Source organism: Paramormyrops kingsleyae, chromosome 6 (assembly GCF_048594095.1).
Source record: "Paramormyrops kingsleyae isolate MSU_618 chromosome 6, PKINGS_0.4, whole genome shotgun sequence".
Classification (NCBI taxonomy): Eukaryota; Metazoa; Chordata; class Actinopteri; order Osteoglossiformes; family Mormyridae; genus Paramormyrops; species Paramormyrops kingsleyae.
Window position 1 is genome coordinate 39,803,896 of NC_132802.1, and position 14,394 is coordinate 39,818,289.

At 50.8% G+C, this 14,394-nt stretch overlaps 1 long non-coding RNA gene across 1 annotated transcript; it reads left to right on the top strand.

The window, feature by feature from the left end:
- Positions 1-11,348: 11,348 nt before the first annotated feature.
- On the top strand, positions 11,349-13,672 carry LOC140591817 (uncharacterized). The gene is made up of 8 exons (XR_011992116.1): positions 11,349-11,504; positions 11,608-11,917; positions 12,019-12,138; positions 12,232-12,384; positions 12,481-12,583; positions 12,669-12,822; positions 12,914-13,050; positions 13,146-13,672. It is a non-coding gene; the product is annotated as an uncharacterized lncRNA (long non-coding RNA).
- Positions 13,673-14,394: the final 722 nt, after the last annotated feature.

Consider the following 14,394-nt stretch of genomic DNA (forward strand, 5'->3'; position numbering starts at 1 on the left):
AAAGTGATGGACACGGTCAGCGGCAGCACTCAGGTAGACTGGTCATAATGTGATGGACATGGTCAGCAGCAGCACTCAGGTAGGCTGCGGTCATAAAGTGATGGACACGGTCAGCGGCAGCACTCAGGTAGACTGGTCATAATGTGATGGACATGGTCAGCAGCAGCACTCAGGTAGGCTGCGGTCATAATGTGATGGACACGGTCAGCGGCAGCACTCAGGTAGACTGCGGTCATAAAGGGATGGACACGGTCAGCGGCAGAACTCAGGTAGACTGTGGTCATAAAGGGATGGACATGGTCAGCGGCAGCACTCAGGTAGGCTGGTCATAATGTGATGGACATGGTCAGCAGCAGCACTCAGGTAGGCTGCGGTCATAATGTGATGGACACGGTCAGCGGCAGCACTCAGGTAGACTGCGGTCATAAAGGGATGGACACGGTCAGCGGCAGAACTCAGGTAGACTGTGGTCATAAAGGGATGGACACGGTCAGCGGCAGAACTCAGGTAGGCTGCGGTCATAATGTGATGGACACGGTCAGCGGCAGAACTCAGGTAGACTGTGGTCATAAAGGGATGGACACGGTCAGCGGCAGCACTCAGGTAGGCTGCGGTCATAAAGGGATGGACACGGTCAGCGGCAGCACTCAGGTAGACTGCGGTCATAAAGGGATGGACATGGTCAGCGGCAGCACTCAGGTAGGCTGCGGTCATAAAGTGATGGACACGGTCAGCGGCAGCACTCAGGTAGACTGCGGTCATAATGTGATGGACACGGTCAGCGGCAGAACTCAGGTAGACTGTGGTCATAAAGGGATGGACATGGTCAGCAGCAGCACTCAGGTAGGCTGCGGTCATAAAGTGATGGACACGGTCAGCGGCAGCACTCAGGTAGACTGCGGTCATAATGTGATGGACACGGTCAGCGGCAGAACTCAGGTAGACTGTGGTCATAAAGGGATGGACATGGTCAGCAGCAGCACTCAGGTAGGCTGCGGTCATAAAGTGATGGACACGGTCAGCGGCAGCACTCAGGTAGACTGCGGTCATAATGTGATGGACACGGTCAGCGGCAGCACTCAGGTAGGCTGTGGTCATAAAGGGATGGACACGGTCAGCGGCAGCACTCAGGTAGACTGTGGTCATAATGGGATGGACACGGTCAGCGGCAGCACTCAGGTAGACTGTGGTCATAATGGGATGGACACGGTCAGCGGCAGCACTCAGGTAGACTGGTCATAATGTGATGGACATGGTCAGCAGCAGCACTCAGGTAGGCTGCGGTCATAAAGTGATGGACACGGTCAGCGGCAGCACTCAGGTAGACTGGTCATAATGTGATGGACATGGTCAGCAGCAGCACTCAGGTAGGCTGCGGTCATAAAGTGATGGACACGGTCAGCGGCAGCACTCAGGTAGACTGGTCATAATGTGATGGACATGGTCAGCAGCAGCACTCAGGTAGGCTGCGGTCATAATGTGATGGACACGGTCAGCGGCAGCACTCAGGTAGACTGCGGTCATAAAGGGATGGACACGGTCAGCGGCAGCACTCAGGTAGACTGCGGTCATAAAGGGATGGACACGGTCAGCAGTAGCACTCAGGTAGACTGGTCATAAAGGGATGGACACGGTCAGCGGCAGAACTCAGGCAGACTGTGGTCATAATGGGATGGACACGGTCAGCAGCAGCACTCAGGTAGGCTGTGGTCATAAAGGGATGGACACGGTCAGCGGCAGCACTCAGGTAGACTGTTCATAAAGGGATGGACACGGTCAGCGGCAGAACTCAGGCAGACTGTGGTCATAATGGGATGGACACGGTCAGCAGCAGCACTCAGGTAGGCTGTGGTCATAAAGGGATGGACACGGTCAGCGGCAGCACTCAGGTAGACTGTTCATAAAGGGATGGACACGGTCAGCGGCAGAACTCAGGCAGACTGTGGTCATAATGGGATGGACACGGTCAGCAGCAGCACTCAGGTAGGCTGTGGTCATAATGGGATGGACACGGTCAGCGGCAGCACTCAGGTAGACTGGTCATAAAGGGATGGACACGGTCAGCAGTAGCACTCAGGTAGACTGGTCATAAAGGGATGGACACGGTCAGCGGCAGCACTCAGGTAGACTGTTCATAAAGGGATGGACACGGTCAGCGGCAGCACTCATGTAGGCTGTGGTCATAAAGGGATGGACACGGTCAGCAGCAGAACTCAGGTAGGCTGTGGTCATAAAGGGATGGACACGGTCAGCGGCAGCACTCAGGTAGACTGCGGTCATAAAGGGATGGACACGGTCAGCGGCAGCACTCAGGTAGACTGTGGTCATAAAGGGATGGACACGGTCAGCGGCAGAACTCAGGTAGGCTGCGGTCATAATGTGATGGACACGGTCAGCGGCAGCACTCAGGTAGACTGTGGTCATAAAGGGATGGACATGGTCAGCAGCAGCACTCAGGTAGGCTGCGGTCATAAAGTGATGGACACGGTCAGCGGCAGCACTCAGGTAGACTGCGGTCATAAAGGGATGGACACGGTCAGCGGCAGAACTCAGGTAGACTGTGGTCATAAAGGGATGGACATGGTCAGCGGCAGCACTCAGGTAGGCTGGTCATAATGTGATGGACATGGTCAGCAGCAGCACTCAGGTAGGCTGCGGTCATAATGTGATGGACACGGTCAGCGGCAGCACTCAGGTAGACTGCGGTCATAAAGGGATGGACACGGTCAGCGGCAGAACTCAGGTAGACTGTGGTCATAAAGGGATGGACACGGTCAGCGGCAGAACTCAGGTAGACTGTGGTCATAATGTGATGGACACGGTCAGCGGCAGAACTCAGGTAGACTGTGGTCATAAAGGGATGGACACGGTCAGCGGCAGCACTCAGGTAGGCTGCGGTCATAAAGGGATGGACACGGTCAGCGGCAGCACTCAGGTAGACTGCGGTCATAAAGGGATGGACATGGTCAGCGGCAGCACTCAGGTAGGCTGCGGTCATAAAGTGATGGACACGGTCAGCGGCAGCACTCAGGTAGACTGCGGTCATAATGTGATGGACACGGTCAGCGGCAGAACTCAGGTAGACTGTGGTCATAAAGGGATGGACATGGTCAGCAGCAGCACTCAGGTAGGCTGCGGTCATAAAGTGATGGACACGGTCAGCGGCAGCACTCAGGTAGACTGCGGTCATAATGTGATGGACACGGTCAGCGGCAGAACTAAGGTAGACTGTGGTCATAAAGGGATGGACATGGTCAGCAGCAGCACTCAGGTAGGCTGCGGTCATAAAGTGATGGACACGGTCAGCGGCAGCACTCAGGTAGACTGCGGTCATAATGTGATGGACACGGTCAGCGGCAGCACTCAGGTAGGCTGTGGTCATAAAGGGATGGACACGGTCAGCGGCAGCACTCAGGTAGACTGTGGTCATAATGGGATGGACACGGTCAGCGGCAGCACTCAGGTAGACTGTGGTCATAATGGGATGGACACGGTCAGCGGCAGCACTCAGGTAGACTGTGGTCATAATGGGATGGACACGGTCAGCGGCAGCACTCAGGTAGGCTGTGGTCATAATGGGATGGACACGGTCAGCGGCAGCACTCAGGTAGGCTGTGGTCATAAAGGGATGGACACGGTCAGCGGCAGCACTCAGGTAGGCTGTGGTCATAAAGGGATGGACACGGTCAGCGGCAGCACTCAGGTAGGCTGTGGTCATAAAGGGATGGACACGGTCAGCGGCAGCACTCAGGTAGGCTGTGGTCATAAAGGGATGGACACGGTCAGCGGCAGCACTCAGGTAGGCTGTGGTCATAAAGGGATGGACACGGTCAGCGGCAGCACTCAGGTAGGCTGTGGTCATAAAGGGATGGACACGGTCAGCGGCAGAACTCAGGTAGGCTGCGGTCATAATGTGATGGACATGGTCAGCAGCAGCACTCAGGTAGGCTGCGGTCATAATGTGATGGACACGGTCAGCGGCAGAACTCAGGTAGACTGTGGTCATAAAGGGATGGACATGGTCAGCAGCAGCACTCAGGTAGACTGGTCATAATGTGATGGACATGGTCAGCAGCAGCACTCAGGTAGGCTGCGGTCATAATGTGATGGACACGGTCAGCGGCAGCACTCAGGTAGACTGGTCATAATGTGATGGACATGGTCAGCAGCAGCACTCAGGTAGGCTGCGGTCATAAAGTGATGGACACGGTCAGCGGCAGCACTCAGGTAGACTGGTCATAATGTGATGGACATGGTCAGCAGCAGCACTCAGGTAGGCTGCGGTCATAATGTGATGGACACGGTCAGCGGCAGCACTCAGGTAGACTGCGGTCATAAAGGGATGGACACGGTCAGCGGCAGAACTCAGGTAGACTGTGGTCATAAAGGGATGGACATGGTCAGCGGCAGCACTCAGGTAGGCTGGTCATAATGTGATGGACATGGTCAGCAGCAGCACTCAGGTAGGCTGCGGTCATAATGTGATGGACACGGTCAGCGGCAGCACTCAGGTAGACTGCGGTCATAAAGGGATGGACACGGTCAGCGGCAGCACTCAGGTAGACTGCGGTCATAAAGGGATGGACACGGTCAGCGGCAGAACTCAGGTAGACTGTGGTCATAAAGGGATGGACACGGTCAGCGGCAGAACTCAGGTAGGCTGCGGTCATAATGTGATGGACACGGTCAGCGGCAGAACTCAGGTAGACTGTGGTCATAAAGGGATGGACACGGTCAGCGGCAGCACTCAGGTAGGCTGCGGTCATAAAGGGATGGACACGGTCAGCGGCAGCACTCAGGTAGACTGCGGTCATAAAGGGATGGACATGGTCAGCGGCAGCACTCAGGTAGGCTGCGGTCATAAAGTGATGGACACGGTCAGCGGCAGCACTCAGGTAGACTGCGGTCATAATGTGATGGACACGGTCAGCGGCAGAACTCAGGTAGACTGTGGTCATAAAGGGATGGACATGGTCAGCAGCAGCACTCAGGTAGGCTGCGGTCATAAAGTGATGGACACGGTCAGCGGCAGCACTCAGGTAGACTGCGGTCATAATGTGATGGACACGGTCAGCGGCAGAACTCAGGTAGACTGTGGTCATAAAGGGATGGACATGGTCAGCAGCAGCACTCAGGTAGGCTGCGGTCATAAAGTGATGGACACGGTCAGCGGCAGCACTCAGGTAGACTGCGGTCATAATGTGATGGACACGGTCAGCGGCAGCACTCAGGTAGGCTGTGGTCATAAAGGGATGGACACGGTCAGCGGCAGCACTCAGGTAGACTGTGGTCATAATGGGATGGACACGGTCAGCGGCAGCACTCAGGTAGGCTGTGGTCATAAAGGGATGGACACGGTCAGCGGCAGCACTCAGGTAGACTGTGGTCATAATGGGATGGACACGGTCAGCGGCAGCACTCAGGTAGACTGTGGTCATAATGGGATGGACACGGTCAGCGGCAGCACTCAGGTAGGCTGTGGTCATAATGGGATGGACACGGTCAGCGGCAGCACTCAGGTAGGCTGTGGTCATAAAGGGATGGACACGGTCAGCGGCAGCACTCAGGTAGGCTGTGGTCATAAAGGGATGGACACGGTCAGCGGCAGCACTCAGGTAGGCTGTGGTCATAAAGGGATGGACACGGTCAGCGGCAGCACTCAGGTAGGCTGTGGTCATAAAGGGATGGACACGGTCAGCGGCAGCACTCAGGTAGGCTGTGGTCATAAAGGGATGGACACGGTCAGCGGCAGCACTCAGGTAGGCTGTGGTCATAAAGGGATGGACACGGTCAGCGGCAGAACTCAGGTAGGCTGCGGTCATAATGTGATGGACATGGTCAGCGGCAGCACTCAGGTAGGCTGCGGTCATAATGTGATGGACACGGTCAGCGGCAGAACTCAGGTAGACTGTGGTCATAAAGGGATGGACATGGTCAGCAGCAGCACTCAGGTAGGCTGCGGTCATAAAGTGATGGACACGGTCAGCGGCAGCACTCAGGTAGACTGGTCATAATGTGATGGACATGGTCAGCAGCAGCACTCAGGTAGGCTGCGGTCATAATGTGATGGACACGGTCAGCGGCAGCACTCAGGTAGACTGGTCATAATGTGATGGACATGGTCAGCAGCAGCACTCAGGTAGGCTGCGGTCATAAAGTGATGGACACGGTCAGCGGCAGCACTCAGGTAGACTGGTCATAATGTGATGGACATGGTCAGCAGCAGCACTCAGGTAGGCTGCGGTCATAATGTGATGGACACGGTCAGCGGCAGCACTCAGGTAGACTGCGGTCATAAAGGGATGGACACGGTCAGCGGCAGCACTCAGGTAGACTGCGGTCATAAAGGGATGGACACGGTCAGCGGCAGCACTCAGGTAGACTGTTCATAAAGGGATGGACACGGTCAGCGGCAGAACTCAGGCAGACTGTGGTCATAATGGGATGGACACGGTCAGCAGCAGCACTCAGGTAGGCTGTGGTCATAAAGGGATGGACACGGTCAGCGGCAGCACTCAGGTAGACTGTTCATAAAGGGATGGACACGGTCAGCGGCAGAACTCAGGCAGACTGTGGTCATAATGGGATGGACACGGTCAGCAGCAGCACTCAGGTAGGCTGTGGTCATAATGGGATGGACACGGTCAGCGGCAGCACTCAGGTAGACTGGTCATAAAGGGATGGACACGGTCAGCAGTAGCACTCAGGTAGACTGGTCATAAAGGGATGGACACGGTCAGCGGCAGCACTCAGGTAGACTGGTCATAAAGGGATGGACACGGTCAGCAGTAGCACTCAGGTAGACTGGTCATAAAGGGATGGACACGGTCAGCGGCAGCACTCAGGTAGACTGTTCATAAAGGGATGGACACGGTCAGCGGCAGCACTCAGGTAGACTGTTCATAAAGGGATGGACACGGTCAGCGGCAGCACTCATGTAGGCTGTGGTCATAAAGGGATGGACACGGTCAGCAGCAGAACTCAGGTAGGCTGTGGTCATAAAGGGATGGACACGGTCAGCGGCAGCACTCAGGTAGACTGCGGTCATAAAGGGATGGACACGGTCAGCGGCAGCACTCAGGTAGACTGTGGTCATAAAGGGATGGACACGGTCAGCGGCAGAACTCAGGTAGGCTGCGGTCATAATGTGATGGACACGGTCAGCGGCAGCACTCAGGTAGACTGTGGTCATAAAGGGATGGACATGGTCAGCAGCAGCACTCAGGTAGGCTGCGGTCATAAAGTGATGGACACGGTCAGCGGCAGCACTCAGGTAGACTGCGGTCATAAAGGGATGGACACGGTCAGCGGCAGAACTCAGGTAGACTGTGGTCATAAAGGGATGGACATGGTCAGCGGCAGCACTCAGGTAGGCTGGTCATAATGTGATGGACATGGTCAGCAGCAGCACTCAGGTAGGCTGCGGTCATAATGTGATGGACACGGTCAGCGGCAGCACTCAGGTAGACTGCGGTCATAAAGGGATGGACACGGTCAGCGGCAGAACTCAGGTAGACTGTGGTCATAAAGGGATGGACACGGTCAGCGGCAGAACTCAGGTAGGCTGCGGTCATAATGTGATGGACACGGTCAGCGGCAGAACTCAGGTAGACTGTGGTCATAAAGGGATGGACACGGTCAGCGGCAGCACTCAGGTAGGCTGCGGTCATAAAGGGATGGACACGGTCAGCGGCAGCACTCAGGTAGACTGCGGTCATAAAGGGATGGACATGGTCAGCGGCAGCACTCAGGTAGGCTGCGGTCATAAAGTGATGGACACGGTCAGCGGCAGCACTCAGGTAGACTGCGGTCATAATGTGATGGACACGGTCAGCGGCAGAACTCAGGTAGACTGTGGTCATAAAGGGATGGACATGGTCAGCAGCAGCACTCAGGTAGGCTGCGGTCATAAAGTGATGGACACGGTCAGCGGCAGCACTCAGGTAGACTGCGGTCATAATGTGATGGACACGGTCAGCGGCAGAACTCAGGTAGACTGTGGTCATAAAGGGATGGACATGGTCAGCAGCAGCACTCAGGTAGGCTGCGGTCATAAAGTGATGGACACGGTCAGCGGCAGCACTCAGGTAGACTGCGGTCATAATGTGATGGACACGGTCAGCGGCAGCACTCAGGTAGGCTGTGGTCATAAAGGGATGGACACGGTCAGCGGCAGCACTCAGGTAGACTGTGGTCATAATGGGATGGACACGGTCAGCGGCAGCACTCAGGTAGACTGTGGTCATAATGGGATGGACACGGTCAGCGGCAGCACTCAGGTAGACTGTGGTCATAATGGGATGGACACGGTCAGCGGCAGCACTCAGGTAGGCTGTGGTCATAATGGGATGGACACGGTCAGCGGCAGCACTCAGGTAGGCTGTGGTCATAAAGGGATGGACACGGTCAGCGGCAGCACTCAGGTAGGCTGTGGTCATAAAGGGATGGACACGGTCAGCGGCAGCACTCAGGTAGGCTGTGGTCATAAAGGGATGGACACGGTCAGCGGCAGCACTCAGGTAGGCTGTGGTCATAAAGGGATGGACACGGTCAGCGGCAGCACTCAGGTAGGCTGTGGTCATAAAGGGATGGACACGGTCAGCGGCAGCACTCAGGTAGGCTGTGGTCATAAAGGGATGGACACGGTCAGCGGCAGAACTCAGGTAGGCTGCGGTCATAATGTGATGGACATGGTCAGCAGCAGCACTCAGGTAGGCTGCGGTCATAATGTGATGGACACGGTCAGCGGCAGAACTCAGGTAGACTGTGGTCATAAAGGGATGGACATGGTCAGCAGCAGCACTCAGGTAGGCTGCGGTCATAAAGTGATGGACACGGTCAGCGGCAGCACTCAGGTAGACTGGTCATAATGTGATGGACATGGTCAGCAGCAGCACTCAGGTAGGCTGCGGTCATAATGTGATGGACACGGTCAGCGGCAGCACTCAGGTAGACTGGTCATAATGTGATGGACATGGTCAGCAGCAGCACTCAGGTAGGCTGCGGTCATAAAGTGATGGACACGGTCAGCGGCAGCACTCAGGTAGACTGGTCATAATGTGATGGACATGGTCAGCAGCAGCACTCAGGTAGGCTGCGGTCATAATGTGATGGACACGGTCAGCGGCAGCACTCAGGTAGACTGCGGTCATAAAGGGATGGACACGGTCAGCGGCAGAACTCAGGTAGACTGCGGTCATAAAGAGATGGACATGGTCAGCGGCAGCACTCAGGTAGACTGTGGTCATAAAGGGATGGACACGGTCAGCGGCAGCACTCAGGTAGGCTGTGGTCATAAAGGGATGGACACGGTCAGCGGCAGCACTCAGGTAGACTCGTGGGGTGACGTAGGGTAGGCCCTCCTGCTGGCTGCAGCCAGGTATACTTGGCAACACGTGGCATAAGCATCTTTGATACCAATTGGCCAAAAACCCCTCGACCAATCAGAACAACGGATACGCCCACAGTCTAATGCCAAGGTATTTTAGACAGATTTCACAATAAAAGTGAACTTTACATTTTGATGAACTTGATGAAGACAGAGATGTTAACATCTAAGCAGCAGCAGAATAAAATAGAAATATAATTTCAGAATGTTTTACTTATGCAAATGTCATTTTCGAGAAATGTTTGGCTCACATTATCACCAAATTGATGGCAATATCACCATTTACTACAAAACTTTGAACTCAATAATTAACAAAATAATATATAAGAAATAAATTGAGAAACTAAATTTCCTGTTATAGACAATTTATCTTAAAATAGTTTGATGTTCAGAATGCTCCTCACTCCACTTCACGCAACTTTAAAACACGTAAGGACCATGTTAGGCCAAAAGCTGAACAATGTTTGTGGGCAACACTCTTGATTTCCCCAGGAGATCTCGACATAGCATATACACTCACCTAAAGGATTATTAGGAACACCTGTTCAATTTCTCATTAATGCAATTATCTAATCACAGGGCTCTAGAGTGCGACCAATCTGGTCGCACGTGCGACCTAATTTCTCAATGGTGTGACTAAAAAAAATCAAAGGTTGCACCGGTGCGACCAGCCATTCGAGGGGGAAAAAAAAACGAAACTCCGTGACTCTTAAAGTCTCCCTGTTGTTCAACAACAGACACACATTAGGCCCATATCGTGGTCTAAACCAATCAGAGATAGTGAAGGGCGGATCCCGCCCCCCCTCTGATTGGCCGTGGTCCAGATATTCCTGTACGTGTGTGTACGTTTGAAAATGCATGTTATGTAGTCAGACAGAGAGAGGTGAGTAGCCCATCAGGTAAACAGTGGATGTAGCCGCGGATTATGAGAGAAGATGAAAAGAACGATTGACAGCTTTTTCGTTAAGAATGTTAAGTTAGGGCCTGATCCGTCCGAAAATCATAACCAATGCTCTGACACGGAGCCATCAACCTCCCAAGTTATAGCAAGCCCTGGTCCGGAGACGGCATTAGATAATGAGCCACATACGATCGAGTCCGAGCCCACTGAAATTAAAAGGGGTAAAGTGTATACATTTCGAAAAGAGTGGCTTGACCAGTTTCCCTGGCTAAGATACAGTAAAGCCGATAATATAATGCACTGTATTTACTGTAAAGAGTGTGGGAAGACCATGGCCGGCAGTAGTGCATTTGTGACTGGTTCTAATACATTTAGAATTGAAACGCTGAAAAAGCACAATGCATCTATAAAACACATTACATGCCGCGATAAATGCACTGCTCAAGTGTCCCCTCTCCCCGCTGCCTTTCAGCGGCAGGCAGCAGCGAACAGATCATCAGACGAGGCCGAGATGATAATTAAGTTTAACGTTGCCTACAATATTGCAAAAGAAGAACTTCCCTTCACTAAATTCAAGTCCGAAATAATTCTTATGAAGAAAAATGGCTTGAACGTAAACCTGACGTACAGCAATGGTGTCGCGTGCGCCCAATTTATAGGAGTCATCGCAGATACATTGAAAAAAAAGACGTCTGTGCAAATTGCGAACAGTGCGTACATGGCATTCCTGATCGACGGAGACACAGATATCGCCACAAAGGAATGCGTCATTGTGTACGGTCGTATCTTGAGGAGAGGAAGACCGGTGAATATACTTACTTATTGGACACATTGAGGTCGAGCATGCTCATGCCCAAGGTGAGCCATGTCATGTCATGGAGCCTATGTCAATAATATGCCTACCGTCTCGTTACTGCATTAACCATAATATTCTTATACTTAAAAATGAAAAAATAAATAAATAGACTGCATTATAAACTCTTGATCTGGGTAGTAAATGGTATTATCGTTTTTATTTGTTTAATTAGGAATTTATGCTGCCTCAAAGAAAGCATTTGCTGCTCTTGGGGACCAGTGCAGTAACTGGCTGGAGAAAATCATTGCTCTGGGTGCTGATGGTGCTGCTGTTAATTTGGGCAGCAAAGGGGGTGTCATAGCACTTCTGCAGCAAGAGGCAGGTGACCATATTGTGCCTTTCCACTGTATGCCTCACAGGTAAGACTAGAAGATAAGGTATGACTGACACCCTAAAGTCACTGTGAGTTTTTTTCATTTAAATGTAGATGTATCTAAATTTAAAATTTGACTATCTTTTCAGATTGGAATTGGCAATGTTGTCAGTGCAGAGGGACAATCCAATGATGGGGCAATTGTACGACCTTCTACATTTAATTTGGAAGACCTACCATTTCAGCCCAAAATCAATGAGAGAGCTCAGGGTCGTTGGGGCTGACTTGGGGGTAAATGTGCTGATGCCCAGTGGGGTGAAGGGGACAAGGTGGCTCCCACATGTTTCAAGGGCCCTGGAGACCTTTCTTAAACCAGGACAGTTCACTGCTGTGTACTACCATGTGGACCATTTGGCAGGCTCCTCTGCCAATGCAGACATTGCAGGCTGAGCTACAAAGGCCAGTGCATTCTTTCAGAATATTCCTTTCATTTTATTTTTTTTTAGGAATTTAGTTCATCAGTGTTCTATGTGACTATTTTTTACTGTTGTATGATACAGGTTAAGAAATCAATGGAAGATGCCACTTTTGTGGCCTTTTGCCATTTTATTGCAGACGTGTTCAGTGGCATTAGTAAGTTTAGCCTCCTACTTCAGAGGAATGAGATCATCCTACCTCAGGTAAGGGAGATGAATGTGGGATGTGTAAATTTGAATTGTGTTTGTGGTCATCTTCAGCTGTGTTAATAATACTGCACTGTTATATCTAAACAGGCAGTTTGCGGCCTTGAAAAACTGCTGGTGACCACAGAGGCAATGGTTGTGAGACCCAAGCCTAATGGACAACTGTCAGAGTTCCTGGCTGACATGAGGCTGCAGAGAAGGCAACAGCAGGATGAGGGTGAAATGGCAATCTACAAATTCCAGGTATATGTATGGTTTTGTCTCCTAGAACAGTCCATTTTTACAAATATTTCTAATATCTAACTCACAATCTCTATTTATGGTTCATGCAACACACAGACAATAACACTCAAAGGAGAGGCATCAAAGCTGGCAGGAGTAATGGATGCAACAATCAAATCCACTGTAAAACATCTGAAAGCAAGATTCAGTAGCCTCCTAGGCAAGTGTAGTCACCTGTCTTATAAACACATGTAGATAAGAAATATTGTTACTCATTTACTAAAATGTATTTGTTCTTACAACAGGGGAGAGTGCTTCTGAGTCTGACACAACTAAGGCTGTCAAATGCTTCAAAATTTTCAATCATGATAGCTGGCCAGAGAACCAAGAGGACTTAGTGGACCATGGTGCTGATGACCTTGCATTTCTATTGGATCACTTCTCCACAGTCCTGAGAAGGTAGCTGGTGGATTACTACAATATTATGTGTGCTGTTGGTAGATATTTTGTTCATGTGAACACTGATTAGCTGTGTAATCATCATTTTCAGAAATGGTGTAATCACTGAGCTTGCAAAAGAAGTTTGTAGGCTTGAAGCTGTTAATTGCCAGGATGTTCAAAGACAAGACCTACCTCAGCCTTTGGGAGCTTATGTTGACCAGAGAGCCCTACTGTTCAGAGTACAAGGTCAGTTTTTGTTAATGTTCTTGTAAGATTGTGTCAGTTTTGCTATCGTACACACATTGCTTAAATAAATTCTTGAATGTATTTTTTTTTCTCAGAACATCCTGCACCTTGTACATATTATGCTGGTCCTCCCTGTCTCAGCTGCAGTTTGTGAGAGAGGGTTCTCTGCACAGAAGAGGATCAAATCAGACACTAGAGCATCCCTTCATTCAGACACAGTGGAAGATCTGATAAGAATCAGTGTAGAGGGGCCAAGTCTGGAAGATTTTGATGCTAGAGAGAGTGTGGCCAGCTGGTTTAGTCAAGGCCAAAGATCAAGAAGGCCAAACTACAGGAGTTGGCCATCCGAGGGGCATGTGACTGCAATGGAGGATAGTCCATAAGACATTGAGCCATGAGATGTTCAGTTTGAAGCCCTTAAAACACTTAATTTAGATTTTCTTTTTAGGTAATTTATCTTGAGATTTTTTAAGTTTAAATTTCAGCTCAGTAAAGCACTTTAAGCACCAACACTTTTTCAGTAAGTTACCTTTCTTGTAGAATTGTGCTTGCCTTCAAATAAAGAACTTTATATTGACCAGATTGTTAGTTAATCATTTACAAGTCAATATTGCCTATATGGACAGCGATTAAAAAACAAACAAATAAATAAATAAATAAATAAAGTGAACTTGTAAAACTGCGGTGTTAAATGTGATGCGGTTGAAAATTTGGGTGCACCTAACTTTTGTGCTGGTGCACCTAAGAAAAAAAGTTAGGCGCACCAGTGCAACCAGTGCAAAAAGTTAGTCTAGAGCCCTGAATCAACCAATCACATGGCAGTTGCTTCAATGCATTTAGGGGTGTGGTCCTGGTCAAGACAATCTCCTGAACTCCAAACTGAATGCCAGAATGGGAAAGAAAGGTGATTTAAGCAATTTTGAGCGTGGCATGGTTGTTGGTGCCAGACGGGCCGGTCTGAGTATTTCACAATCTGCTCAGTTACTGGGATTTTCACGCACAACCATTTCTAGGGTTTACAAAGAATGGTGTGCAAAGGGAAAAACATCCAGTATGCGGCAGTCCTGTGGGCGAAAATGCCTTGTTGATGCTAGAGGTCAGAGGAGAATGGTCCGACTGATTCAAGCTGATAGAAGAGCAACTTTGGCTGAAATAACCACTCGTTACAACCGAGGTATCCAGCAAAGCACTTGTGAAGCCACAACACGCACAACCTTGAGGTGGATGGGCTACAACAGCAGAAGACCGCACCGGGTACCACTCATCTCCACTACAAATAGGAAAAAGAGGCTACAATTTGCACGAGCTCACCAAAATTGGACAGTTGAAGACTGGAAAAATGTT